This window comes from Heteronotia binoei, chromosome 4 (assembly GCF_032191835.1).
Source record: "Heteronotia binoei isolate CCM8104 ecotype False Entrance Well chromosome 4, APGP_CSIRO_Hbin_v1, whole genome shotgun sequence".
Taxonomy (NCBI): domain Eukaryota; kingdom Metazoa; phylum Chordata; class Lepidosauria; order Squamata; family Gekkonidae; genus Heteronotia; species Heteronotia binoei.
Genome location: NC_083226.1, coordinates 143284796 through 143299350, shown reverse-complemented (window position 1 = coordinate 143299350; position 14555 = coordinate 143284796).

Genomic DNA, 14555 nt, shown 5'->3' with positions numbered 1-14555 from the left:
GGACTATATTACTGGGGTTGAGAACTTCCATTTGTGTTAAGAGTGCCACTATTATAGATACAAATTTGCAATTTTCAAATAATTTGCTAATATTTTGAAGTGTCCAGAATAAATATTGGGTTGTTTACTAAATATCAAGATAGCTAGCATTCTTTGGGAATCTAATATATGTGATAAAGTAAGGTTACTGATCTTTTTATGAATGAGCAAAAATCTAACTTTCTGGTTTTATTTGAATGCTGGCATTAGCACAGTTGAAATCTCTTAGGACAGCATCTCATTCCTCTGCCACTGAAAACAGGTTTTCAATATCACAGGTTCCTGAGCACATTCCATGCAAGATATCTGCTCACAGAAAGTCATCTTGGCAAAATAGAAGTTTGTGCATTGAGCTTAACTTGAGGAGCTCTTTGGCAAAATTGCTGGATTAAACTGTTTAAGCCCAAGGCTGTTTATTTCAGAACCAGAAACCTTTAATCCTCCTTTGGGAGTTCTCTTTCAGATGTGTGTGTGTGTGATATGGAGTTTTAGATTGCTCCAGAAGATAAACTTCATCCAGGGATAGGAATTTGGCCTAGGTAGTTTTAAAAGCACCATCAGCCTACAAAATCAAGGGGCTTGATTCTACAATGTTGATCAACATCTTGAAACACCTTTGAAAAACAACTGGAATTCTGATTGTTCATCCCTTCTGAAAGTTCACCTTGTGCTTTTCTATTCCATTAAGTGCTTTACAATACGAGAAAAGCAAAATGATAGTTTTGGGATACAAAGGCCTGAATCCAGATAAACATTACCATATATCTATTTGTAGGGTGAGGGAGCAGGTGAGCTTCCTTTTCCTTACTAGGGATGGTATGTACTAACTGATGAACTAAAGTTCATTACGAATTTTGGCCTGTTTGTGATATGCAAAGCAATGTTCACAAATTGAAGAGCCACAACAAACTTCCATGAATTTTGACACAGTTTGTGGCAGTTCATGAAATGCAGAAATAGGATTTAAATGGCTCTGAAGAATTAAACCCCTACTCTTCATGAAAAACAACTGTTTGGTAAATGGCTTAGAAGTGAAAGGCTATAGGGAGCAGAAAGCTGAGGTTTAAATGGCTTCAAGCCATTTCACTCCCAGCATTCTGCTTGCTGCAGCTTTTGGCGGAAAGCAAAAATGGGGTGAAATGGCTTGGAGCTTTCTGCTCCCCACAGCTTTTGGCAAGAAGCAAAAAGGAGGGGTTCAAGCTTTAAATGGCTTATGAATAGGACTGCCAAGTCCAATTCAATAAATATCTGGAGACCTTGGGGTGGAGCCAGGAGACTTGGGGGGCATTTTGGGGAGAGGCATCGGATGCTATGTTGCAAATTTGGTGCCTCTACCTCAAAAAACAGCCCCCCCAAGAGCCCCAGATATCTGCAGATCAATTATCCATTATTTCCTATGGGAATGTCTCCATAAGGAATAATAGAGTTCCCAGTAGCCATCCCCTGGCTTTCTGATGATCCTGAAGTGGGTGGAGGGCCTCCAAACTGGGGGATCCCCTGCCCCCACCTGGGGATTGGCAACCCTACATAAACAGGTTCCTATACAAAGACTCTGGAAACAATTCAAAACAAGCACAGAGACACAGACCCTTTTACTTGTTCTACAAAGACTTCTGTGTGTGCTTGCTTGCTTTCTCTCTCTCTCTCACACACACACACAAACACACACACTTAACTGTCTCTGGTGCCTCCACAACGAGATCTGAAAAGTACAGGGACTACGCTGCTATCTTTTGCACACACACTTGCTCTGAAACGAAAGCAAAACAAAAGGAGGGGCTGTGCTTTAAGGAAGCTCTGTTTCTGACCCTTCCCCATTAAGTACTTCCTGCTTCCTGCTTTTATTTAAAAGCACACACATATACACATTTTGAAATAGGACCAGTTTGTAGGTTTCTAATCCTGCCAGAGGTACTACAGGTACATGGTGACTGTGGGGGAGGAACTTCTTCCACCGGTCCATCATGGGAGCTAGATTGTGGTCACTTTTAAAAGAGATGTTGAACTAGAAGTCCCAGGTACAAATTTGTGCAACTTAGCCCTTATGGTCCCTTTTTTGCAGGAACAGTTTTAGGAGGAAGCAACCTGAATCAGCAGAGAATGTGCTAAGCTGTTCTCCTTCCCGGTACTTCTTCACTTCAGATTGCTCCCTACAGTCCTTTCCCAGCCAGAGGCTCAAAACACAGGCTCCAGAAACTGCTTTCTGGGACAATTGGGAGAGTCCATATAACCATATAGATCTGTCTTGCAGAGAGTCAAACCATTGGTCTATCTCACACTGTATTACAGTCTGACTAGCAGCAGCTGCCAGGGTATATGGAAATATCTTTCATAACCCCTGCAGACCTTTGACTGGAGAAGCCAGGTTTTGAATGTGGGGCCCTCTGCAGGCAAGCCAGTGTTCTACTGCTCAGCCCTGTGTGTGCAATCTCTGTGACATACAGGTAACTTACAAATATTTCAATAACAATGTCCTAGTCTTTGAAGCCTGCCATTTTTTTTGTACTAATAAAAGTTAAAAAGAAAAGCATGATGCTATTTGTTACTGCAAGAAATTTAATAAGCAATCAACAGTACATAGCTTTAAGATTACATCTGTTGACAAGAAGGTGTGCGTTCATCCCACATTTTTCATTAAAGAGCCAGATTTCTGACAAATTGCCATTTGACAGAGCCAAAAACTATATGTTCTTTGGCAGACTTAGGTCTGGGAACTCAAACTCACTACTGACCAATTCAAAAGACACAGGATTACATATTTTGCCACAATGAAATGGGGTGTGTGTGTATGGGGGAGGGGGAAGTTCTTAACCCCAACCTAGTGCTGTTTCCTTGCAACACTGTCCCAATCTGTTTTGCTCAACAAAATGGAAGCAAGCATCAAGAACACTGCCTGGACAGAAAGTGGCCCTTGGAGAATGTTACAGACAAATGTGGTGGACAGAGGAATGACAAAGGACACCCCCTCTTATCTATCACATTTTCACTGCAAATTTAATTTTTCCCCTGCTGTTTTGCACTTTGTGGTAGGAACCCGGCCTTTGCCAGAAATCAGTTCCTTCTTCCAAGGAGCTCAGGGTGGCATATCTAGTTCTGAGTCCTGTAGCACCTTAGAGACCAACAAGATTTTCAGGGTATGAGCTTTCGAGAGTGAAAGCTCCCTTTGTCATATATGACCCTCCTCCCATTTTGTCCTTACCAAAGCCCAGTGAGGTAGGTTAGGCTGAGAAAGAGTGACTGATCCAAGGCTGCCCAGTAAGCTTCAGGATGGCTTGAACCCAGGTTTAGCCAAGTCCCTGGCTAGCACTCTAACCATTATGCCACACTGACTCTTAGTTGAGCTGTAAAGTAAAAATGTGCCCTTTTCTCCATGCTGAAATATACGTCGGGGTTTATTTGTCTCCGGCAAACGTTGCTCAGCAAATACATTCCTGAACATTTGATCTAATTTTTTGGAAGCCTAGTAGTCACCAAGATGAAAGGAAAAAGCATGCCAGAAAGTGATGGCTTTTCCTGTCATGAAAGGAGTGACGCTCCTTATTTTCTGAACTCCAAAGTTAACAGTTTGCCTTTGAAACTGCTGCATTATCAGCAGCTGAAATGGAACTGACTTAGGTGACTGTATTTCATTATGATAGTGCTAATATCTCTGCTCTGTTTCTAGAATGTTAAGTGGCAGTTCTGTTATTTGCCCAACACCGTTTCATTACTCATTGGAGAACAGTTAAATGAATTGCTGTTGCTGTGCTGAAAACAACCTTGTTTCTAATTTTTTTAACAGCAGCATTGAGACTCAACTCAATGACAGGAAGCAAGTGACACGCATGGACACAAGCAATGACCTTAAACTGAAGCAGACCACTGGTCTCTCAAGGTTATCTGGCAGCAGCTCTCCAGGGTCTCAGGTAGAAGTCTTTCACCTTTCCTGATACCTGATCCTTTAAACGGGAGATGCCAGGGATTGAACCAGGGACCTTCAATGGGTCTACTATTGAGACATATATAGATACTAGGGGCCTACCCAGTTTGATTGCAACTGCTATCTGCAATTTGTTGTAGTGGACAAACTTCACAGCTGAACGTGCTTTTCTGCTAGGTAAAGCTGCAAGGATAAACTGAAATGTATTTCTTACTGATTTACTCACGAAAGATTTATTGTCACGTGATATTTTTGTGAAGTAGATCCCACTTCATCAGATGTCAGAATAGGTCTGTATTGTAAAATACCAGGAGACTTTGGGGGTGGAGTCAGGAGAGGGTGGGGTTTGGGGAGAGGAAGGGTTTTCAGCATGGTACAATGCCATAGAGTCCACCCTTCAAAGCAGCCATTGTCTCCAAGGGAGCTAATCTCTGCTGGCTGGAGATCATCTATAAAAGTGGGAGATCTCCAGGCCCCACCTGGAGACTGGCAACCCCATGTCAGAAGTATATTGGGAGACATGTGTAAGTGAATATACTACTGCAAAGTTAGACACATGACTACAGTGAGGAATACTGGGAGACACAGGCTGTACAAACTGAGTAGATGAGGAAAGCATTTTTGGCAGAAGCAACTTGGCTGGAAATAGGCAAGAAAAGCTCCTCCTGCTTCTTTTATACAATTATAAAGTCTTATATAGATAGTAGGGGCCTACCCTTGGTCACTGCACTCACAATAATAGTTTGAATACTGAATGAGCAGTTGTTCCTCTGGTGAACTGCACATAAAACTAGATCTATAACAAATGTCATACCTTGCCTTTCTTCCCAGTGGGGATCAAAAGATGCTTCCATTGTTTTCCTGTTCTCCATTTCCCCCCACAACAACCCTGTGAGATATGTCTGGGTGGCAGTATATGACTGGCCTAATGTCACCCAGCAACCTTTCATGAGAGACTAAGGATTCAAGTATTAGAGACACATGACAGGTTGCTTAAAAGTTCTCTTTTTCCACAAACATATAAAGACTTGAAGTTGCCTTATTCTGAATTGGGCCATTGGCATTTCAGCAACTCGCCAGCCTCTCAGGCTGAGGTCTTGCACATGGTTCTAGGAAAAAAGCACAAAGGAAAAAATCCCAAAGAAAAAACCCCACAGACATAAATGCTCACAGGAAAAAATCCCCCATGGAAACATGCCCCCATGGAAATAACCCCACATGGAAAGAAGCCCACATGGAAAGAAGCCCATACTGAAAGAAGCCCACATGGAAAAAAGCCCCCATGGAAAAATATGTAAAGCACCATAGATGTGTATAATCGTGGAATAGGTTGCCATGGAATAGGGAATAGGGTTGCCAAGTCCAATTCAAGACGTATCTGGGAACTTTGGGGGTGGAGCCAGAAGCAAGATTGTGACAAGCACAATTGAACTCCAAAGGGAGGTCTGGCCATCACATCTAAAGGGACCACGCTCCTTTTAAATGCCTTCCCTCCATAGGAAATAATGAAGGATAGGGGCACCTTCTTTTGGGGCTCATAGAATTGGACCTCCAATCCTTTTGAACCTTGGATGGTATTTTGAGGAGAGGCACTGACTGATATGCTGCAAATTTGGTGCATCTACCTCAAAAATCGGGGGCCCCCCAAAGCCTGAGATACCAGTGGATTAATTCTCCATTATACCATTTTTTAAAATTAATTCCAACTATGTTTATTGATTTCTTCCTTCCAGATACTTGCCAGAGTCAGTCCTGCTTTAGCTTCTTAGATCTATGACGTCTTAACTTCTGCTATTTAAGAAAGAGAAGCTATCACAGAGCAGGCAGTAATTTGCCTAACCCAAAAACCATTTATTTTGACATTCCTGAAAAATATCGGCAACTGATACTTCAAGATTCTGGTGTGGAAAAATCCAGACAGAATTCTGGTTTTAGGTGATAGAGATCTTATGCTTGAATTAAACAAAGATACCATCTGTGGAGATGGCACCTTTGACAAAGTGCCCAGTATGTTTTACCAACTGTACACATGGCATGCCAAGGTGGGCAATTCATATCCACAATGTATTTACATTTTACTTCAAAAAAAGAACATGAACACCTAAAACAGAATGTTTGAAATAATGAAGCTATTGATTCCAGATAAACTGTTGTGGGGGCACAATGCTCTTAATTCCTTGTTCCATTTCAGTCATCCCAGTGTGTGGTCTCTATTCAATAGACTGCAGAGGGACCTGGCTTGTCACAAACTAACATTGGCTAATGCACAGGCAGGTCGCCTAAAGGTAGAAAAGAGGAGATATGAGGCACTACATTACATGGTTGCCACTTCTGTGCAACAATATGAGCAGGTGGAAGATAAACTTAGTTGCTTAAAGAGATTGGCTAATTTGCAATGAAGAATTATATCTGAGTTATTATTGTTGTTAAATAATTGTTTTTGCTATTAGGGTTAGTCTTTTGTTGTGGTCACTGGATGTACCACAATGTATTAACATTAAAACGTTTGACAAATTGTAAATTAATAAAGTTAAAGTATTTAATTTTATTTAAATATATATTTCTATGTAGAGTTTAATTTCTGTTATTGTTTTTCCTTCTTAATTAAGTTCATTGATAACAAAATGATCACTTCTTGTTGCATGTGAATATGACTTATTTTAATCCTAAAATAACAAAATATTATTAATGTTTATCCACAATTATAAACATCTATGGTGCTTTACATATTTTTCCATGGGGGCTTTTTTCCATGTGGGCTTCTTTCCATGTGGGGTTATTTCCATGGGGGCATGTTTCCATGGGGGCTTTTTTCCTGTGAGCATTTATGTCTGTGGGGTTTTTTCTTTGGGATTTTTTCCTTTGTGCTTTTTTCCAGTTACCCTTGCACATAACCTAATCCTTTTATCTGGAGATGCTGATATCCAGGAAGACACCCCTGTACTTATTCCCAAGCGATGCACCCCTGGAATGTGATATTGTAATGTAACCCTAGAATATTAATATGACATAGCAATGCCCATCTGAATTGGAATGGTCTCTCTTGCACATAAGGGAGAAAAATCCAGTTCCTTCTTAGCCTAAGGCAGGCTGCAGTGTGATTGTGGTTCACAAGCCAGAACAACATGGTGGCCAGCTGAAAGGTTAAGAAGCATCCATCTTTCTGCTCCTGGGAATGAAGAGTTCCGGGCCCAGTGAGGTGGACAAATGTGGGCAGAGCTGTAAAAATTCCTTCACTCTTTTGGCAACCTTTAAAGTCCTGTTAACTCTGCAACACAAATAAATGGCTTGTATTCTGGTATTCTTCAGGGCAAGACAGCAGAAACACAAAGGTTAAGGGTTAAGTGCTCATCTTGTTGTGAATGTGTGGTATAATTGCAAACTAATCTCACAATTTTGACTTTTAACAAAGTTTCTGTTTTTCTTTAATTAACTGCTAAGGCCATCAAAGTCAACCAGTCTCCTGAATACCTGATGGATGCCTATCCATGTCTGACACTAAGGGAGAAATCTATCACTTTTTGGGAGCTTCAAAGGAATCAGTTTTGGGAAAACAGGGCCATAAACGTCATGTGGCCAGTGTAATTAAAATTCCTATGTTGGGGTGTGGAGCTATGATATGAATGATCTCTGATTGGATATTCCACATATGACACTCTGATTTTCCATTGGTGTGATACTCTGCCCCCTCATTGGGTAATTGAATCACTTGATGTGATGTAATTTACCCTAGAAAACAGGCAACCCCACCTGTCAGGTTTAGGGTCCAGAGAGGAGCAAGAAAAGAAAAGAAAAGAAGAGGGATTCCTCCTTTCCCTCCTCCCTCCACCCCTTCCTGCCCTCACCCCCCCTTCCTCTCAAGAAAAATCTCCCTCCAGAGGCCTTGCATTTCCTCTGATTGAGCGTACCCTGCAAGATCTAGGGTATCACCTTCCCCCATCCATACTGATTCAGCTAACCTCTTGTATTCCTCTTGAATGCTTGAAATTGTTTGATTGGGATGTAACTATTTGAAAATCTATGCCATAATAAAATCCATTATCAACCAAAGGATTTTCAGTGGTCTGTCTCCATAGACATAGACAGAGATCCTGTTCACCTCACCTCTCGTAGGCCTACCATTTTGAGCTAAGAATATTCCCCAATAAAAGGTTATTTGAAATGTAACAATGCCTGGGATTGAACCTGGAAACGTTTGCATGCCAAGCAGATGTTCTATCATTGAACCACTAATACTGCCTATCACAGAAATAACCTAGTCCAGGATGTTTTGATTCCATTCATTTTTGGCATTGCAATTGCCATCCTCCTCCTGAGTCTTATAGTCAGTTTTGAAACCTAGCATTATTTTCTGCTAAGTTATAACTGCCACAAACAACCTGACATTCCACTGCAAACAGCATGGGGTAAGTTGATCTGGAGATAACTTGGGCCAGAATGTTTCAATTTCCTTCATTTTTGACAGTGGAGTTCTGATCCACTAATTTCCTTCATTTTTGACAGTGGAGTTCTGATCCACTGATCCTGAAGTTGGTGGCCAAATCTGAAATTCTTAGCTGACTTTTCTGATGAGTTATGCCTGCAACAAATGGCCAGATGGACTGATATGCAGATTCTTTTATTATTATAGATTCATAGTAACACCAAGCTAAGTGATTTGTTTTCTTATGATACATGGTTTGGATCAGGGTCATGTGGGGAGTCCAGATGGCATAATTGTCTGGAGGCCCAAGGTGGTTCCCAGCAGCTGTGCTCACTGCATCTTCTCCTTCACCATTCTAGGTAACAACATCCTGTGAGGGAAAAAAAAATACCTGCAGTAGGCACTTCTGTCATGAAGACCTGGCACTTTCAAAAATCAGACAAGTTCAGTATCCAGAACCGTTCATTAGATGCTGAGTTAGCAAATCTAGTTAAGACATTTAAAATGTCAAAAAGCAAGCAAACGCAAAATTAAGCAGCTCCGATTTTTTGTGGCTGACATGGTAATTTTATCTTTTCATGACCTCTTTAGAATTTTGAGAGAGCACCTGACTACCAAGTGTAAAAAACATGGAAATAGGAAAATAATGTACTGATTAATTTAACTCATATCTATGCAAATAACATTCTGAGCAGGGAATTGGAAAATAAATTGTGTATTTTCATATTTAATTACTTTGAAACCTTATTTTTCTTCTAATATGAACTTCCTTGAGGGTCCATGATGAGTGGGGAAAGTGGCAGGTAATTTAAATAAACTAATTTTGGTATCTGAATCGTTTATATGATTTGCTGCAAGCACCTTTAGTCTTTTTGTATTCTCTTAGGTCAGAACTCCCAAAGACTGAAGGCTCTCATGCTGGCTACTGAGGGCAGGAATTATTCCATTTTGTATTCCCCTGCTTTTTTTTTTTTTTAAGTGCCGGTCTTAAGAACATAAAATGAGCCCTGAATTAGACCAATAGTCCATCTATTCCAGCATCCTGTCTCACACAGTGACCAACCAGTTCCTCTGGATGGCCAACAACAGGGCATAGGGGTGAGGCCTTCCCTTGATGTTGCCATCTGGCTCTGGGATTCTGAAGATTAGTGCCTGTGAATGTGGAGGTTCCTTTATGTCTTAGTTCTCTGTGTAATTTTTAAAAAATGACTATTGACTGTAGTCTCAGTCTGAGCTGGTCTCAAGGAGCAGTTTCTTGGGGTCACTGAGTCAGTTGTGAGTCAACGGCTTGTTTTATTAACTCTGCTTAGGATTGCACTGTAAGATAGGAACAACAACACACTACCTGCAGGGTGTATACAAGCTTGCACAATTTGTGACCTGTGAAGTCAAACATAGTCCAACAGCCACATATTGTGGACTGCCAGATGCTCCACACATTTAGGTATTCAGAGAGGGGCAGGGTTGTCAGGGCTTTTTTTGAGCAGGAACGCAGTTCCAGATGGCTTGGTGCCAGGGTGTGTGGCCTAATATGCAAATTGCAAATAAGTTCCTGCTGGGCTTTTTCTACAAAAAAAGCCCTGGTTGTTGTGATAACACAAGTCCCATTCACATATGCTGCTCTGAGCTTCTTGGAGAGAGAATGAGGCATAAATGGGATGAACCCGTTCCAAGGGTTCATCCCATTTGTCGGTGCTTTTCTGTTTTCCTGCACATTCTATACTTTCTCTGAGATGCATTTTAGGGTCATTTCTCACAAATACATTTGCTTGGTTCTTATGGTATGAAGTTGTTTATCTGTTATTGTCAGTCAGTCAGCCAGCCAGCCAGTTTATTATGACTCAAGCTGCCCTGAGCCCATCAGGGGACAGCGGAATACAAATGTAATAAAATAAAAATAAATAAAATGATCCAAGGTCAGAAATTGACTCTTCAGGACATAGACAGTCTCAGGAACAATACTGATACTACAATCAAAGAGGCAGACAAAGGAGGAGCTGTTGTCATCATGAACACATCAGACTACATCAAGGAGGCCCAAAGATAACTCTCAAATACTTCATTTTACAAACCACTGGACCCCACACAGGAATACAAAAAAGAATTGAACAAGATTACAAAAGAATTACCACTGAGCATTCAGGAACAGATCCTGTCAGACACATCACAGGAACCTCAACCAGGTACTTTTTATCTTCTACCCAAAATACATAAACCAGGTAACCGAGGACGTCCATTGTGTCAAGGATAGGCACTATCACTGAGGGGGTATCTGGATATATGGACTCTATTCTAAGACCCTATGCCAACAGTGCCCCCAGTTATGTTCGTGATACTACAGATTTTCTGAGGAAAATACAATCTTTGAACAACCTTCCAGAGAACACTATCTTAGCCACCATGGATGTGGAATCTATATGCCAGCATTCCACACCGAGATGGTTTACAAACTGTAAGTAATATAATCTCTGATAAAAACATAGCTGACTTTGCTACCAAACTGTGCCATTTTGTTTTCACGCATAACTACTTCAGATTTGGCAATGAACTTTTCCTACAGATCAATGGCGCCCGCATGGCCCCACAATATGCTAACATCTTTATGGCTGACTTGGAGCAGCGCTTCCTAGACTCCCACCCACTCATACCTACCTTATACCTTCGTTCAACTGCTTCAGACCAATATGGCTGCCCACTTGGATCTATCTTCAAGAAACATATCCTTTAGATACATGTCTTGTAAAAAATTGTTAAAACGATAACATTTTGTTCTATCTAATTGAACATGCCAAGGCACAAAATCTGGTTCCTTTAAAGGTAATTTCTTTGCATCGATCACCAAGCAGGAGAGTTTCTGTTATTGGATAGGCACTTTGGTAACATACCAGGTTGCCAGGCAATTGACAGGAGGGTGCATGATGCCAGCTATGGCATTAGGTCACTTCTTGTAAAAAGCCAAAACTGGTATAGGACAGCTGTAGGGATAATGGAAATTAGGAATGGGCATGAACCAAATTACAAACCAAAGTTAATCACAAACCAAGATTGTTTCACGAGAGCTGGTTTGGTGTAGTAGTTAGGAGCGCAGACTCTAATCTGGGAGAACTGGGTTTGATTCCCCACTGTTCCACATGTAGCTAATGGGTGACCGTGGGTCAGAGCTGTTCTCTTAAGAGCAGTTCTCTCAGAGCTCTCTCAGCCACACCTATATCACAGGGGTGTGTGTTGTGGGGAGAGGAAGGGAAGGAGATTGTAAACCACTCTGAGTGAAGAGTAGGGTATAAATCCAATCTCTTCTTAATGAACCTTTACGAATCTGCCCTCATGAGCCCCATGAACTTCCGAGATCTGATGAGATTGGGCTTGTCTGGGCTATCAGGGCTAAAGGATTCCTTTAAATGGTTTTTGCAAGCCACATCATGATTCACAAGTGAACTGAGAAGGGATTTAAATACCTTCTCAGTTGTCAGCTGTCAGGTTTAAATGCCCAGCAGCCATTAAACCACCAGTTTCACTGCCCCCTCTTCCACACTTGCAAGTGAATCCCTTCTCAGTTGACTTGCTGAGTTGTGTCACTGCAGTGGAGCAACTCAGCAAGTCAACAGGGAGGGCATCTAAATCTCTTCTCAGTTCACTTGCAAATTTGCACAGCTTGCAAAAGCCGTTTAAAGGGAACCTTTTAGATGGCTTTTGCAAGTGCACTGTATCCTGAACCATGAACCTCAAACCAGTTCATGAAATGGGAAAGGCTCATTCCAGTTCATGGTTCATGAGACCTCATAAACCACAAACCTCCATTTTCCTGGTTTATGCCCATCCCTATCAGAAATTCTACAATTGTATGTGGTGCTGTACTCAATGCTATGGATATTTTTTTTCTCCCACCCCTACTCAAAGCAGCAGCAGCCAACAGGAGTGGGAACCGAGGGATTTCCAACCCATGTAGGGGAAATGAGACCCCTAGTAACATGTAAAGGTGTGCAATGGACCAGTAAGGCCAGTAGGGTTCTGTCTCAATGCAATGAGTGAAATGAATGCCTATGCAGATCTCCCATATGCATAGGCTCCCCCCATTCACTGAACTGGAGAGCTTGCTCTGTGGTTGCTGGTGCTGGGTCACACTCAGCCTCAAAACTCCCGCTATGCTGGTGAGGGGACTTTCTGCAGTTGTGGAGCTGACGCCATCTTGTCTCTCTCTTGGAGAGAGCCAGTTTGGTGTAGTGGTTAAGTGTGTGGACTCTTATCTGGGAGAACCGGGTTTGATTCCCCACTCCTCCACTTGCACCTGCTGGAATGGCCTTGGGTCAGCCATAGCTCTGGCAGAGGTTGTCCTTGAAAGGGCAGCTGCTGTGAGAGCCCTCTCTAGCCCCACCCACCTCACAGGGTGTTTGTTGTGGGGGAGGAAGGTAAAGGAGATTGTGAGCCGCTCTGAGACTCTTCGGAGTGGAGGGCGGGATATAAATCCAATTTCTTCTTCTTCTTCTTCTTCTTCTTCTTCTTCTTCTTCTTCTTCTTCTTCTTCTTCTTCTTCTTCTTCTTCTTCTTCTTCTTCTTCTTCTTCTTCTTCTTCTTCTTCTTCTTCTTCTTCTTCTGTCTAGCTACAGATTTAGAGCTCTGCACTTTTCTTTGGTCTGCCTCCCAAGAAAAGGCACAGTTTCAACCTATTTATATAACAAACTGCCTTCTTTTCAAAGAGGCTTTTTTATTTGACAGGAAAGGGGGGGGGGGGGACGTAATATACAATGTAGCTGCTAACATTTTATTTCACATTATTTACACTAGCATTTATTGGGCAATACATTTCTAACCTCTGCTTTGTTTTGGCAGTGGATTTAATATTGCCTTACCTCACAAGTTTTCCCCATCAATGTCAGCAAAGCTGAAGGATGTTACTTTAACTTTGTGTGTGTGTGTGTGAACTGTAGAACACTTCATACAAAATAGCTCTTCGGGGACTGAAGTTCTTGCTGTCTGTCTTCTGCCTGAAGTGTTACAAGTCCTTGACTGCAGAAATGCTAACATTCTTATTTCTTGAGTACCAGTGGGTGTCGCTGTAATAGTAATTATATCAAGATTAGAGCAAGCCTTGTTAAACCTGTTATTGTTGTCATCTGGAAATGCTCCTGATTCACCCTCCTGTCACCTGCTGATTTCCTTTCTCCCAAAAGAGCAAGTTGTGATACAGCTAAGACCTTGAGAACAATGGGCATGAACAGGAGAGTAGCCCTTTCCAGAAGAGTCTGGCAGAATATTGAAGATGCCAAATCTTTCTTTTCTCCAGTGTCATGTATGTCATGTTAGTGGTGTTGCCAACTGACTTGACCTGCTCTTCTACTTAGGCTTGCCAAATCTGTGTTCAGAAATACCTGGAGATTTGAGGTTGGAACTGGGACAGTGGGATTTTGGGAGAGTAGGGACCTCAGTAGGGTATAATGACATGCAGTCCATCTTCCAAAGCAGCTGTTTTCTCCAGGAAAGGTGGAATAAATGCTTTAAATGAAGAACAAAGAATCAGTAAGAGATCTATGTAGCCTGGAGATCAGCTGTAATGTGGAGAGATTTCCAGCTCCTACCTGGAGGTTGGCAACCCTACTTCCCCCTGTATTAGAGGTTTGAGATGCAGAAATTAGCCACTGAAGCCTTTTGTGTCATGGAACTAGACATTATCACCTGCCAACTGCTGGACATCAAACGGCTGTTGAAAGGGACAGTGATGGGATGCCAATTCGAAAGCTGGGAGCAGAACCAATGAGGCAGAGACCAAAAATGGGAAGATTGGCTTTGCTGAGCAAAGTTAAAAGAGGCAGCAGACCCTTCATTGTTTTCCAACCTTGCTAATGCATTTCATCACCCCTTCACAAGAGTTAAGAGATAATTTATTTACAAAGTTTTGTTGCAAAATCTGGTTCATAATACCCTGGTGGCATATTAATCTAGGGAGTATTTATGCTTTAAGATCTGTTTGTCCCAAACCCAGAGAGTATTTCAAGATATACCCAAGTGGTGGAGCACATATTTGGCAGGCACCCAGGCGGGGGGCTTTTGATCTTTTTTCTTTGAACTGCACCCTCCTCTCCCCTTCTTTGTTTGCTAGCAAAAATGCACATGGGAGAGTTTGTACATATTGTGGTCACCTATAGGTGCCAGTCAGTGATAGGTGGGCCACTGAGTGTC